General features: G+C 35.3%; 1 long non-coding RNA gene across 1 annotated transcript; it reads right to left on the minus strand.

The window, feature by feature from the left end:
• Positions 1-10,317: 10,317 nt before the first annotated feature.
• LOC137398488 (uncharacterized) lies at positions 10,318-11,570 on the minus strand. Its single transcript, XR_010978943.1, has 3 exons — positions 11,460-11,570; positions 11,132-11,256; positions 10,318-10,424 (listed from the first exon to the last, which is right to left on the minus strand). It is a non-coding gene; the product is annotated as an uncharacterized lncRNA (long non-coding RNA).
• Between the last annotated feature and the right edge of the window lie 591 nt (positions 11,571-12,161).

Consider the following 12,161-nt stretch of genomic DNA (forward strand, 5'->3'; position numbering starts at 1 on the left):
TATGTTCAAATATTTGTACCAAATATGAAGTGTTAAGTGCAATATTTCTAGGTTGGCACCAATTTAAACTTCGAAAGGCTGAACTGAAAACTTTTTGTTTAGGCAATTATTGGGTTTTGCCAGATCAGGGCAGTATTGGTTTATAGTGTTATTGTCTTTTTGAAATACGTAATTTTATATTTATTATATTTTGTATAAATCTACTACTGCTGCAAACAGCAATCAACTGCGATTATTTTTATTGTCATTACTGAAGGCTCAGGATATAATTATACTTATTAGTACACTTATTTACACATTTATTTCAAACAAGCAACTTATCATGATATCCCTTGAGCCAAGATAACAAGCAGCAAAAGCAGAGTTCTATAATATTAATCAGTCTCAATACCAATAAAGACATAACACTTTACAAACTCAATTATCTAAATATAACATAAAGTTACTATACAGATTCCATCTATTACTAGAACTGACCTTTAAGGTCTAATTACCATAATGACTTTTACAGAAGTGTATATAAGAATATCAAAAAAGGTAGAAATCATCGAAGTTAGTATTTGAAGGAGAGGTTCAAGTTCTGTATGAATGACCACATCAATTTAAAGCCACCTTTACATTAATTTGTGTAGTACAAAGTGAACTTCACCTAAACTAATGGTAACTCCACCTACTTTCGTTAGAACTCTGCCTACTGATGACAGTAATGGTCATATTTCATACGAAACTTTGTTAAAGAATATGAGTAGTAATTTTTTTGCTATAAAAACCCACAAAAAATAACAAGTTGCACCGGCTGCTTCTTGAATTTTAACAGCAATTTTCAGTTCAACCACTTGATTACACACAACCGCTGTTTAGTTAGTTGGAGTTTTACTCTCTTGTTTATTTACTGCTACATACTATATTTTTGGTCAGAAAACAGCAAGGAGATGAAATAGCAGGTACTTTAAGTTACCAGATTAAACCTCCCCTTCTCTAAAAATGGTAGCATGTCTGTATAATATTTAAACGATAAGTTGAGTGGGGAAGGTTCCAGCAGCGTGTTTGACATGCCAGTACCTTCTGTCTCCTTCCTTCCTGATTTTGTTATCCCATGCACCTCGTCCTTTTCTACCAATTCCTCTACAATATCCATTGTTTGCCGACCTCTTCCTCTGCCACTTTTTCTTGAGTAGGTTCTGCTTCTTGAATCACCGTTGGCAGATCTATAGATGCTTTATTTAGTACCTGTGTCAAGACTTTCTCTATGTTCACTGCTCAAAAGATCTCTGCTGCCCAACATATGTCCTGTTCTCCTTCCTGGTAAATAAGCAGTGTTAGACTGTTGGCACAGCAATAAAACAGTTAGGACTCTGTAGCCTGACAATGAGGTAAGAGATGAAGTCACAACATATATGTACAAAGTATATACAAGCGTTAATCACCTACATCATAGTTGTAGGGCTTAACATTTAGAATAAGGCACAGGTTATCTAGGTTACTCTACTACAAGCACCTGTTACGGTTTCAACACCTGGTGTTAATGTCATCATTCAGGTGTTGCTCATCAAATTGTTCACTGTAAAATGGCCAACTAGCTAAAATAAAATATAGAAGATGGACTGTGATTAGGACTCGGCACCTAGCAAAGTTCATAGGCTCTTCAAATACCACCCAGTCTGAATACTACATGCTGAAATGTGAGTTCAAGCTATAAAAACTGCTTTTACCGATTTTCTATTAAGAGCTGGGCATAAAATATGTTATTGCAGCCTTCGCTAATGTGTGATATTATGCCGATATAATTACAGCAATTTTTTTTCCTTTTGTACAGATTGCAGCAACTGCTAATCAGGAAACACTTTCCAGATTCACTGGCAAACTGTTTCTTGTCCAGTAAAAAAAAGCTCTACCATATTAATAAGGAACAGCGTTGAGTGCACAAATTGAACATGAGAAAACAAGTATCAAATGATCTTTAGTTGGTTTGCAGAATCTGCTTGCCCTGGACTGTCGTAATACCCAGGCCCGTATTCCCTGGGGTAGCTAGCCAGCTGAGCAGCCTCAACTTTTTAATTAGTTTTGACAGCTACGTACTAAGAATAGCAGTCTAAGCTCATTCACTTGGAATTTCCAACAACTAGTTTACTAGCAACTAGCTTTTTATATTGTCTCCTCAGTTATCTTGTCAAATGATTGATCTTGTGAGACTTTGTCATGACTTGTAAACTGAACTTTATTGCTTATAGTGAGGGTGCGAAGAAGAACCCCAAACTTGCATTTTTGTTATTATAATATAACCGAATCAAAACATCGATGAGGAGCACTATGGGGAAGGCTTGTTTAAATAATCTTCTAATATTACACATATATAAATATGTTGAAATAGATATAGAATCAGTTGTGAAAGATTTCTGCCATTGACACATTGATAGAACAAGAGCTATTGCAATAAAAAAGTAATAGCTCTTGTTCTGTCAATGTCCCTTACAAAAATCTGTAGTGTCATGAGTTTTATATTATAAGTTTCTTATCATTCGTCGATTAAAAAAAAGTTTTGCCTACCATGAACCATAAACAATATATTCATGTAGATTTTGATGTCTACAATCTATGGTATTTATGCATACTTTGAGGTCGCATTTGTTAACAGGTGCTAACATTTGCAGCCGCCCCAACTTGCAACCAGAAAATAGAGGCCTGATAATGCCTTAGATAAAATGGTTTTGTCAGGCACCAGCCTGACATGTCATGCCTGCCTGTCGGTCATGGTAAAGCTATTGATTTTGGCCAGAGGATTTGGAAAAAGCCATCTTGGTTTTTCCACTAACTAGAGGAAATCCATGATGCATCTATGGAGTGAAACATTTATTCTGTCACTTGCATCACAGTATTTACCTTTATTCTGTTGCCGATAGCTGTCTTTACATCTTCTCTGTCCAGCCCCATACTAAGAGCTTTAGCTACAGCTGGTGAATCTATTGGTCGTTGAAGCATTCGCGTAGTGATATTCTATGGAATAATCATAGTGACAAAAGACTTGTTACAGTAACCTGCCTTGACAGGTGCTGTCACATGACATAATGTTGTCAAGAATCCATTAATTCATTTTTGGCAGGTCAAGTAGCCAGTAAACATGTTTGCCAGACAAATGCTGAGTTCACACTAGCAGATTTGCAAACAAAGTTTTTTTGTGCCCAAGCACTCCACAATTTTGTGTTTGTGCGTTTGTGTTTTCCACTGAAGAATGGAACTTAGGCTAATGTAGAATCTTCCAGAATTTTCCTGAAGAATAGCTCTCTAGGGGGTAGGAGCTATGTTTAGCATGTGTCATGTAGCAAATAAACATGTTTATAACACTAGTGCAGTTTGCTTGCACTCTCGTTAAATACAAACCTATACAACCTATTTGCCTGCTGCGCAAGCTTTGACACCTGTTTAATTTGCAGTCAAGGTTAGTTTATTTCAAGCTATTTCACTTCAAGGCTGTAATATGTAAGTGAGCAAGCTTTTGCAAGCCGGATTTTACAAATATTACCTAAACTTAAATAGACCTATTTATTTAGATAAACTAACCAAAACACTATTTACATAAACATTGTTATTAAGTTATCGGAATAGTAAAATATTTGAATGATGATGCTCAACTGTTTGTTAAAATCCGGAAAATCAAGGCATGCTAAGCAAAAACCTTAAATTTTAGCAATTCAGCTGCTTTATCCGGATAAAGTACTTTATATTTTGTATCGTATCCATGTAATGTTCTATGCAGAAAATACTTTATCTAGTTAAGTATTATCTAGACAATACTTTATCCAAATAATGTTTTGTTTGGACAATAGTTTATGCTTGTAGCCTTATTCAGAATAGAACTTCTAAGCATAGTGTGGTGGTGCTTATGTAAGTTGAACAGCTGCATGCAGTGCAAAGTTTCTCACAATTATCAAATTAGAAGCATATCAGAAGCAAGATAAGAGGCATTGCAAAACATTGGCACAAGAATCTGCCTTGCAGACTTCAGGCGTCAAGTACAAACCAAATATTTCGTCCATTTATACTGTAACATTATGTGATTTTAATATTTTGAATTATATCTTGTTATTATTTTATTTTGTTTTTATTTTGTTATGTTATTATTATATTTTGCTACTATTTATCATTCAGGAAGGCTTTAGTCGCAACTTTGTCATGTTATTGCAGAACTAGTTGGTTTTCATTCCAAATTAAATTATTCTTTTTGGTGCATTTCGGGATTTATATCAAAACATTTGTCAATGGTGACCATCAGCTAGCTTACCACAAAAAAGCAGCAGACAGGATCATCAAGCCCACCAATCAGCTACCATTCACTAATATGCTGAATGCATGCTGGCTAGCAAGCAAATCAGCTTAATATATCTCTGACCTACTTTAACTCTTGTGGTTTGTTCATATGTTCTCTAACAGAACAGAGAGTGAAACCTTGTAATAAATAACTTTAATCGGGCCAAAATAAAATATCTAGAATATATAGGAGAATTAGTGGTGACCAGGCAACGTAAGGTTTTATAAAATCATTAAGTGAGGCAGTCAATATGATTGGGTAGTTATGAAACCTATGCTATTGATCTATTGGTCAATAGATCACTGAAAAGTAATGATTCTCAGGTTCGTACAAAATATCGCTTATGTTTTCGCTGGCTGAAATTTGTCAGACACATAAACCAGCTAAAGAAATAGAAAGAACTGCCCAGACAAGATTAATGCACTGATGGTCGCTTATAGTGGCCACCTCGGGACTGGCCAAAAATGGCACTATAGCCAGTGGTTGCCACATTTCATTTAAAATTTGTAACTAGAAATTCCCCTGTCATACAGCCCACAACCAAAGAAATATTGAAAAAGAAAGGGTACTGATGGTTGAGAAATGCAATATTAGCAGTCAAATGGCACTGCAGTGCAATAGGATAACTGCAATGGTAGCTGTAATGTACTGGGTGTGGGTGTTATTATATACAACAAACAGCAATAATGAAAGGAAAATATTATATGTTTATATCTCTCTTCCTGCAATAGGAAGAAATGCAATATTAGAAGTAAAATGGCAAGCTGCTGTGTAATATACACAGGCTGGGGGCTGTATATCATTGGTCACAGCAACCAGTATCAATAAGTTGTGATATCTATCTAGATTTCGGTATTTATATCTAAAAAAACTATGCTTAATTTAAAAATCTAAAATTACTTTAGCTTGTTGTCATAGAAATAGGTGTATATCTATAAGAAAATGTAGGCCTATTACTTAATTTTGCAGATAATAAAAACGGCTTGGCAGTACCACGATATTGGTCGCAGCCGCAGTATCATCAACAAAATATTTAGAAAAATAATAACAGTAATATATTGCACACCATCGGTCACTATATACTTCGATCTAGTAAATTTGAATGATTATTCTTATAACTAAATCTTATGATAATCTTATAAAATCGAATAACTATTCTTACAATTAAATATTGTAATAATCTTATAAGAATCGCTAGGAAAATATCATCGTCATTTCCTTTACTTACACTGCTTTGGACATCAGTTAGAATAACAAAGTACTCAAAAGTTTCCAAAATGTCAGAGTCCTGTAGAATCGGCAAAAAAGAAACAATTACTTTTCAGTACTTCTACGTTAATTAAAAAAACCTTTGGCAATTGGACAATGCCATATACTGGTGAAATGTACACGTTTTTTTTTGTGAAATACGCACAACCTAATGCTTCTACTTTTCGTCGCACGGCCTTATCGGCGTTACGTTTGCCGGTCTTAATATTGATTAAAAAAGCTTGTCAAGTTTTTATTATGATTTTAGGCCAAATTAATCTGTGTATTTATGTATAATCCGATCAGAAGGGTAAGGTTTACGATATTGTCTACATATTTCAAAGACTTAGTAACATATTTAAATAGGTTTATATGTTTTGTACCGTTATTATACTTACATGACTCCATTGAAAAATTGTTAAATCTGTTGATGAGATTTTGGCACAATGGTTTGCGACTTTGTTGATGAATAATTTTTGTGAGTTGTGTGCACATATGCATTTATCATAAAGCTCCCAAACAATCGCCTCACTCGTTTGGTCGTAGGAAAACCTTTGTTCATTTGCACAAAATTAATTCTTATATGCGTTCACCAAACCTCTTTTGCGCATGATACATTGTACACGAGTTCTAAGCTTTAACTGTAACTGCCACATATAACTTTTATCATTTTCATTATGTAAATCAGACAACCTGATTCCGATTTTGAACTAAAAATAAATACTCGTTTCTTACTTTTCAAATTCATGAAGGCTTTCTTACAGCGCTTCAATATCAGTCTCAAAAACAACACAAGCAGTACAACAAGCTCCGTTCATAAATATGGGACGTAGCCTAACTTTTTACGAGTTGAAGTTGGGGATGTTTAGTCCGATTTAGAATGGTAAATATGAGTGTCTTAAAACCCATTATCATCTAAATTCAGCCTGTAAAATCTTTTCAGTCTTTAACGAAAGCTAGATAAACTATTTAAAATTGCTCATAGCTTGTTACAAGATATTAATAGGCAGAACGCTGAGACGAATTAACTCAAAACAAGGCGATACTAACGCTAGCTTGTGATAAAATCGTACGTTTTTGAGCTTTTAAACAGTTTTAAAATTTTAAATATTTGAACTACCTTTTATAAAAAACTGACAAGGTTTTGAAGGCTGACTTTAGATAATAATGGGTTTTAAGACACCCATCTCTATCATTCTAAATCGAACTAAACATCCCTAACTTCCATTCCTAAAAATCTAGGCCATGTCACATATTTATGGGTGCAGCTTGTTGTGCCGTTTGTGTAGTTTTCGAGACCGATATTAAAACGTTGTAAAAAGCTTTCATGTCTTTGAAAGTTAGTGGACCAATCTTTATTTCGAGTACAAAATCGGAATCAGCGTGTCTGATTTTATCAGAAAATACAATAAAAATTGTATGTGACAGTTATGGCGTGACAGTAATGTACGTGACAGTTTCAATATTAGGCTGCATGATAGCGCCATGACAAAAATATTGAGGAGAAGGCAGAGACATCAAGTGGCATTTCTCTAGACACTAGTTTATTTGTGTTTATCTATGCTTCATCAACCTGGGACACTGTAGAATATGCATTTATTTGATATGCATCTACTCACCGGTTTGTATGTAAGTCAAACTTCGCTATCCTGAGGGGAGGTACTATTTTATGTTGTTATGGCGTTTGGAAATACATAATTTTATATTCATTATACTGTTATAATCTAGTACTGCTGCAAACAGCAATCGACTGTGATTATTTTTATTGTTATTACTGAAGGCTCAGGATATAATTACACTTATTAAAATAACTGACTCTCTCTTCTACACCAGACACCACCGCCTACTCATAAAAAACCACAAGCAACCCTCACAGCTGTCTTTGATTTCCTCTTTGTTTATGGTAGACTCCCCTATCTTTATTTTTAGCTTTTTGTCTGTACAACCCAAACACACCAACTTAGCTAGGTGTAAACTCATTTGCGATGTCGATGAGAGTGGGGGCATCATGTTGATGCCCTTAGCCAGAGCTCCTAGCACACACTTTGGATCATAGTTTACCTCAATATTATTGATTATGAAGTCGATATCACAGTGGCCGCAGTTTGACAACTAATTTTGACCTAGGCAACTAAGCCTCACACCAAGTATGGGTATTTTCCATACAAGGGACAATAGAGTTAACAATATAAATCTTCATACAATTGGCAATACTTTATTGAAGCTTTATAATAACTCTTATAATCATTCTTATGCTAATTGCTTTGTAGCAATTAGCAACCCTAATACACTAACATAGCTAGGTGCGAACTCATTTGTGATGTCGATTTGGTTGGGAGCACGATGTCAAAGCTCCCACCCAAGGCTCTTAGCGCATACCTAGGATCATAGTCTACTTGAATATTCTTAATTATTAAGTACATATCACAGTGGCCGTTGTTTAATAATTACTTTCAACCCATGTAGCCAAACCTCACACCAAGTATGTGTTTTTCTATGCCAGCGACAATAGAGCTAAAAATAAAATTCTTTATTAAATTATCAACACTTTACTGAAGCTATTATTAGCCGCTATTGAATAATTTCCTTTACTCATTTCTATTCCTCCTTACTTTCAAAATTAAATCAATGTTTCAACAAGCCATAAACAAGCATATTGTTGAGCTGACCAGCCAACTTGAGTCTGAAAAATACAGCTATTATGTATAATTATAGGTATGAATGGGTCATAGCACCTGTCACCAAGTGCCATACGTATAATACCATAAGCATGAATGGTAAGCAATAATGGTAAGCATGAATGGGTCATAGTGCCTATCACCAAGTGCCATATGTGTAAAAGGCATGAATGTGTCATAGCACCTGTCATTAAGTGCCATATGTATAATAGGAATAAATGGGTCATAGCACCTGTCATTAAGTGCCATATGTATAATAGGAATAAATGGGTCATAGCACCTTTCACCAAGTACCACATGGGGTCCATGACACAGAATTATTAAATGCTCATCTGTTAGCCTGGGCTGTACAGATTATTATTGTACAGGTTACCAATGTACACTTTTTAGTCATTGTACAGATACATGTTAAAGCATCATTGGTTCTATTTGTATACGCAACATTTATTATATACAGAACATGAGTAGCCTGTATTATTTATAACAAGAACTATACTGTACAATAGTACAGTGCAAAAGAGACCAGCATTTATGTCAAAAACAAAAAAAATATGAATATAATAAAATTTATAACAGATCAACAAGTGGGCAATGCATAAGCTAACTTATAGTTATACACATATATATGCAATACATATATATGCAATACATATATATGCAATACATACATGTACAATACATACATGTACAATACATACATGTACAGTACGTACATGTACAATAAAATATGTTCATGTACAAATTAGAGTTGCCCCGATTCTAATATCGGAATCAGTATCGGTGCTGATATGGGTGTTAAGTATCTGAATCGGTATCGGCCAATCTTTTCTTAGAAAATCGGAAACTTCAGATACTTTTTACAGGTCAACTATTTAGCAGAAAACCGTATTTTAGCCTGCTACACTAATAACAAATCATCAGCTGCAACCTCCTTCTTTTTACCTAATGAATCCGAGCCTGTCACACAATCTATTTCCTGTATATAGCCTAATAAACATCCACACAGCTGAGGAATATTTTGGCTTTAGTCAGGACGTAATCACAAAGTGCGGTATTTCCCAATTACAGCGATATGATTTATTGCAGCCAATCACGAACAAAAGAACAATCATGAGAAACAAGAATGCGGTGTAATGTTTCTATTTACTAGCATGACGAAAGTAATTTGAGCAGTCAATGCATAAAGTTATCTATCCCTCTCTTGATCCTGACTATATAATGTATCGTTTGTATCGCATAAAATAACCTCAGTGGCTTATCGGTATTTAGCGTGTCTTCCATCATCTGTGGCAAGTGGGTCTTTCTTCCGCACTACTGGCTACATCGATAGTGATAGAAGATAAAGACGTCTCACTGAGATAATTGAATCACTAACGGTAATTAAACGAAACATTTATTTGCTCTAAACAGTACAGGCGCAACAGTTTGTTCAGCAGTAGAAGAAAGACTTAATTATCACAATACAAGCAAATAATGCATCAATATTTATATTTTTTTTGCATTATATTTACATAATAAAATTAACAATTATCTATGCAACCCAAAAGATCTGAATCAGTATCTGAACCGGATTATTTTTCAATGAGAATCGGCATATCGAATCGGTATCTGAATCGGCTGGTGAAATTAGAATCGGGGCATCTCTAGTACAAATCTACAAAGTACTTGTAGATCCGATTAATTGCTGGAACCGAAATACTGCCGTGGAAACAGTAAAATGCGTAGCAATCTCTATAATTGCTTAGTATACATACATATAGTATACATGATACTGGCATGGCCCCGTGGCCAATGCCGTAAGGACTGACCCCTGGGTCACCGTGACCGTAACCTGACTGAGCCTCACTGCAGATGGAGGAGGCTCGGCAACGGGTGAGTAAGTTCGGACGGCTGAGTAAACAGGCAAAAGTTCGAGTGATAAATATGATATGATGCAATATGATATACACAATAATAAAAATAATATATAATAAATTCAAAAATGGATCACTGTGTTTTACACATTGAATATATAATTTAATTTTAAATTTTTGAGCAATGAGTTGTTGATTCTTTTTGGAAGCATCTGTGCTAATACTGTTAGTGTCTACTGTTAGCGAGGCGCAGAGTCTTTGAGAATGCAGGGCAAGCAGGGCACACCTTTGTAGCACAGGCAGAGGCTAATGTTATCAGCAGGAGAGAGTCCAAATCCTCTGTAACAAAAGATTACATTGATGAATCAGAACCACTTTATTTACTATAATGTCAGCTTGAAAATGGGAGATTATCTGTGGGTCAAGGTTAAAAACTTTTGCTGCAAGTTTTAATTCATTTAAAATGCTTTTCTTGTAAGACATTAAAGTTTCCCAAAGTTTAGTCGCTCCATAAATAGAAAAAGATAGATGATGTGTAAATTAAGATTACACCAGCAGGCAGCTAGTACAGTCAGACCTCTACAGTCAAATCTTTACAGTCAAACCTTTACAGTCAAACCTCTACAGTCAAACCTCCACAGTCAAACCTCTACAGTCAAACGTCTACAGTCAAACCTTTACAGTCAAACCTCTACAGTCAAACCTCTACAGTCAAACCTCTCCAGTCAAACCTTTTTAGTCAAACCTCCACAGTCACACCTTTACAGTCAAACCTCTCCAGTGAAATCTCTTCAGTCAAAGCTTTACAGTCAAACTTTTACATTTGAACGTCTACAGTCAAACCTCTTCAAGTTTTTTTTAGGATTTTTGCAGTTTTTCATTTAAATAAAAATTGTGCATAAACTAGCAAACTATGTCAGATTCATTAGGAACACTGGAGTATGTTTGATAAATGGTCAAATTTTTGCAGAGCTGCCAAGCTAAAACAAGCTTAGCTATTCTTGATGCTCCATCTTAAACAGAATAATTACACAAGTGGTGCTCACCAATGAAGTAGAAAAGATAAGATTCTTGGTATTCCTCTTTTAAAAGTTGGCTTTGATTGTTCCATTTATGGAGCATCGACACATTGGGCACTGGCTCATTGCGGCACTGCACATTATACAGCAGACTACAATAGAGTTGGTCTAATTATAGAGTTGCCACAGCAGAAAAGACCATTAACATAGGTATGTGAATGGTGAGCTTAAATAAAAGAGCCAAATACTAGGATACTCATAGTGCCAATAGTGCACTTCAATAAATCATTTTGCTTTGATTTGTATAAGTTTCAATATGCCCAGACAATAATTTAAATTGTTAACAGAAACGTACCAAGATGACTGCAAGGAAAGAAGATAATGCCAACGAGATCACTTAAACAGATTTTGCATGTAAGTTGGCTTTTTATTAGCCGAGCAAGCTTAGCTGGTTCTTCCTCCACCACCATTGATTCTAAAAGAGAAAGTAACAATTAGTGTTCCATAGAGCTAGACTACCTCCCTAGTGTCAGAATGAAGGATGCACAAAGCTGATGATAGAAAGCAAGGATAAATACAAAGTAGTATAAAATGAACCAATGTTATAAACCCCCACAAGGATAGGCGACGGCTATCATATAGACGGGGTTTAAGGATCGAGCTCTGCTGGGACTGTGCTAGCCTGGGTTTCGGGGCTAACACAGTTCTCGCGGTGCGGTTGCGTTGCCTTGTTAGGTTTTTGGGTATAGGTTTTTATTGCAAATAAGCGTCGATGGCGGATACCAAACCACGAATCAGCAAACATTGAATTTCTACAATATAGGGGTAACACCTAACAAAAAATGGATCCATTGAATATAAGACATTTCAATTTACCTATTTTTACCAATTTTGATATTGGTAGGGGTCGTAATAATGCTCGAAGTTAAATATAATTTACCCGAATTCATACGAATAATGTCCTTTTTTCCCTAGTTTTTGATTGATATTTTGCCACTCCCAATATAAAATGACCAACTCATTTATTGTTGTCATATTGTTTGCCCTGGCCAACAAG

The sequence above is a fragment of the Watersipora subatra genome, chromosome 6 (assembly GCF_963576615.1).
Source record: "Watersipora subatra chromosome 6, tzWatSuba1.1, whole genome shotgun sequence".
Taxonomy (NCBI): Eukaryota; Metazoa; Bryozoa; class Gymnolaemata; order Cheilostomatida; family Watersiporidae; genus Watersipora; species Watersipora subatra.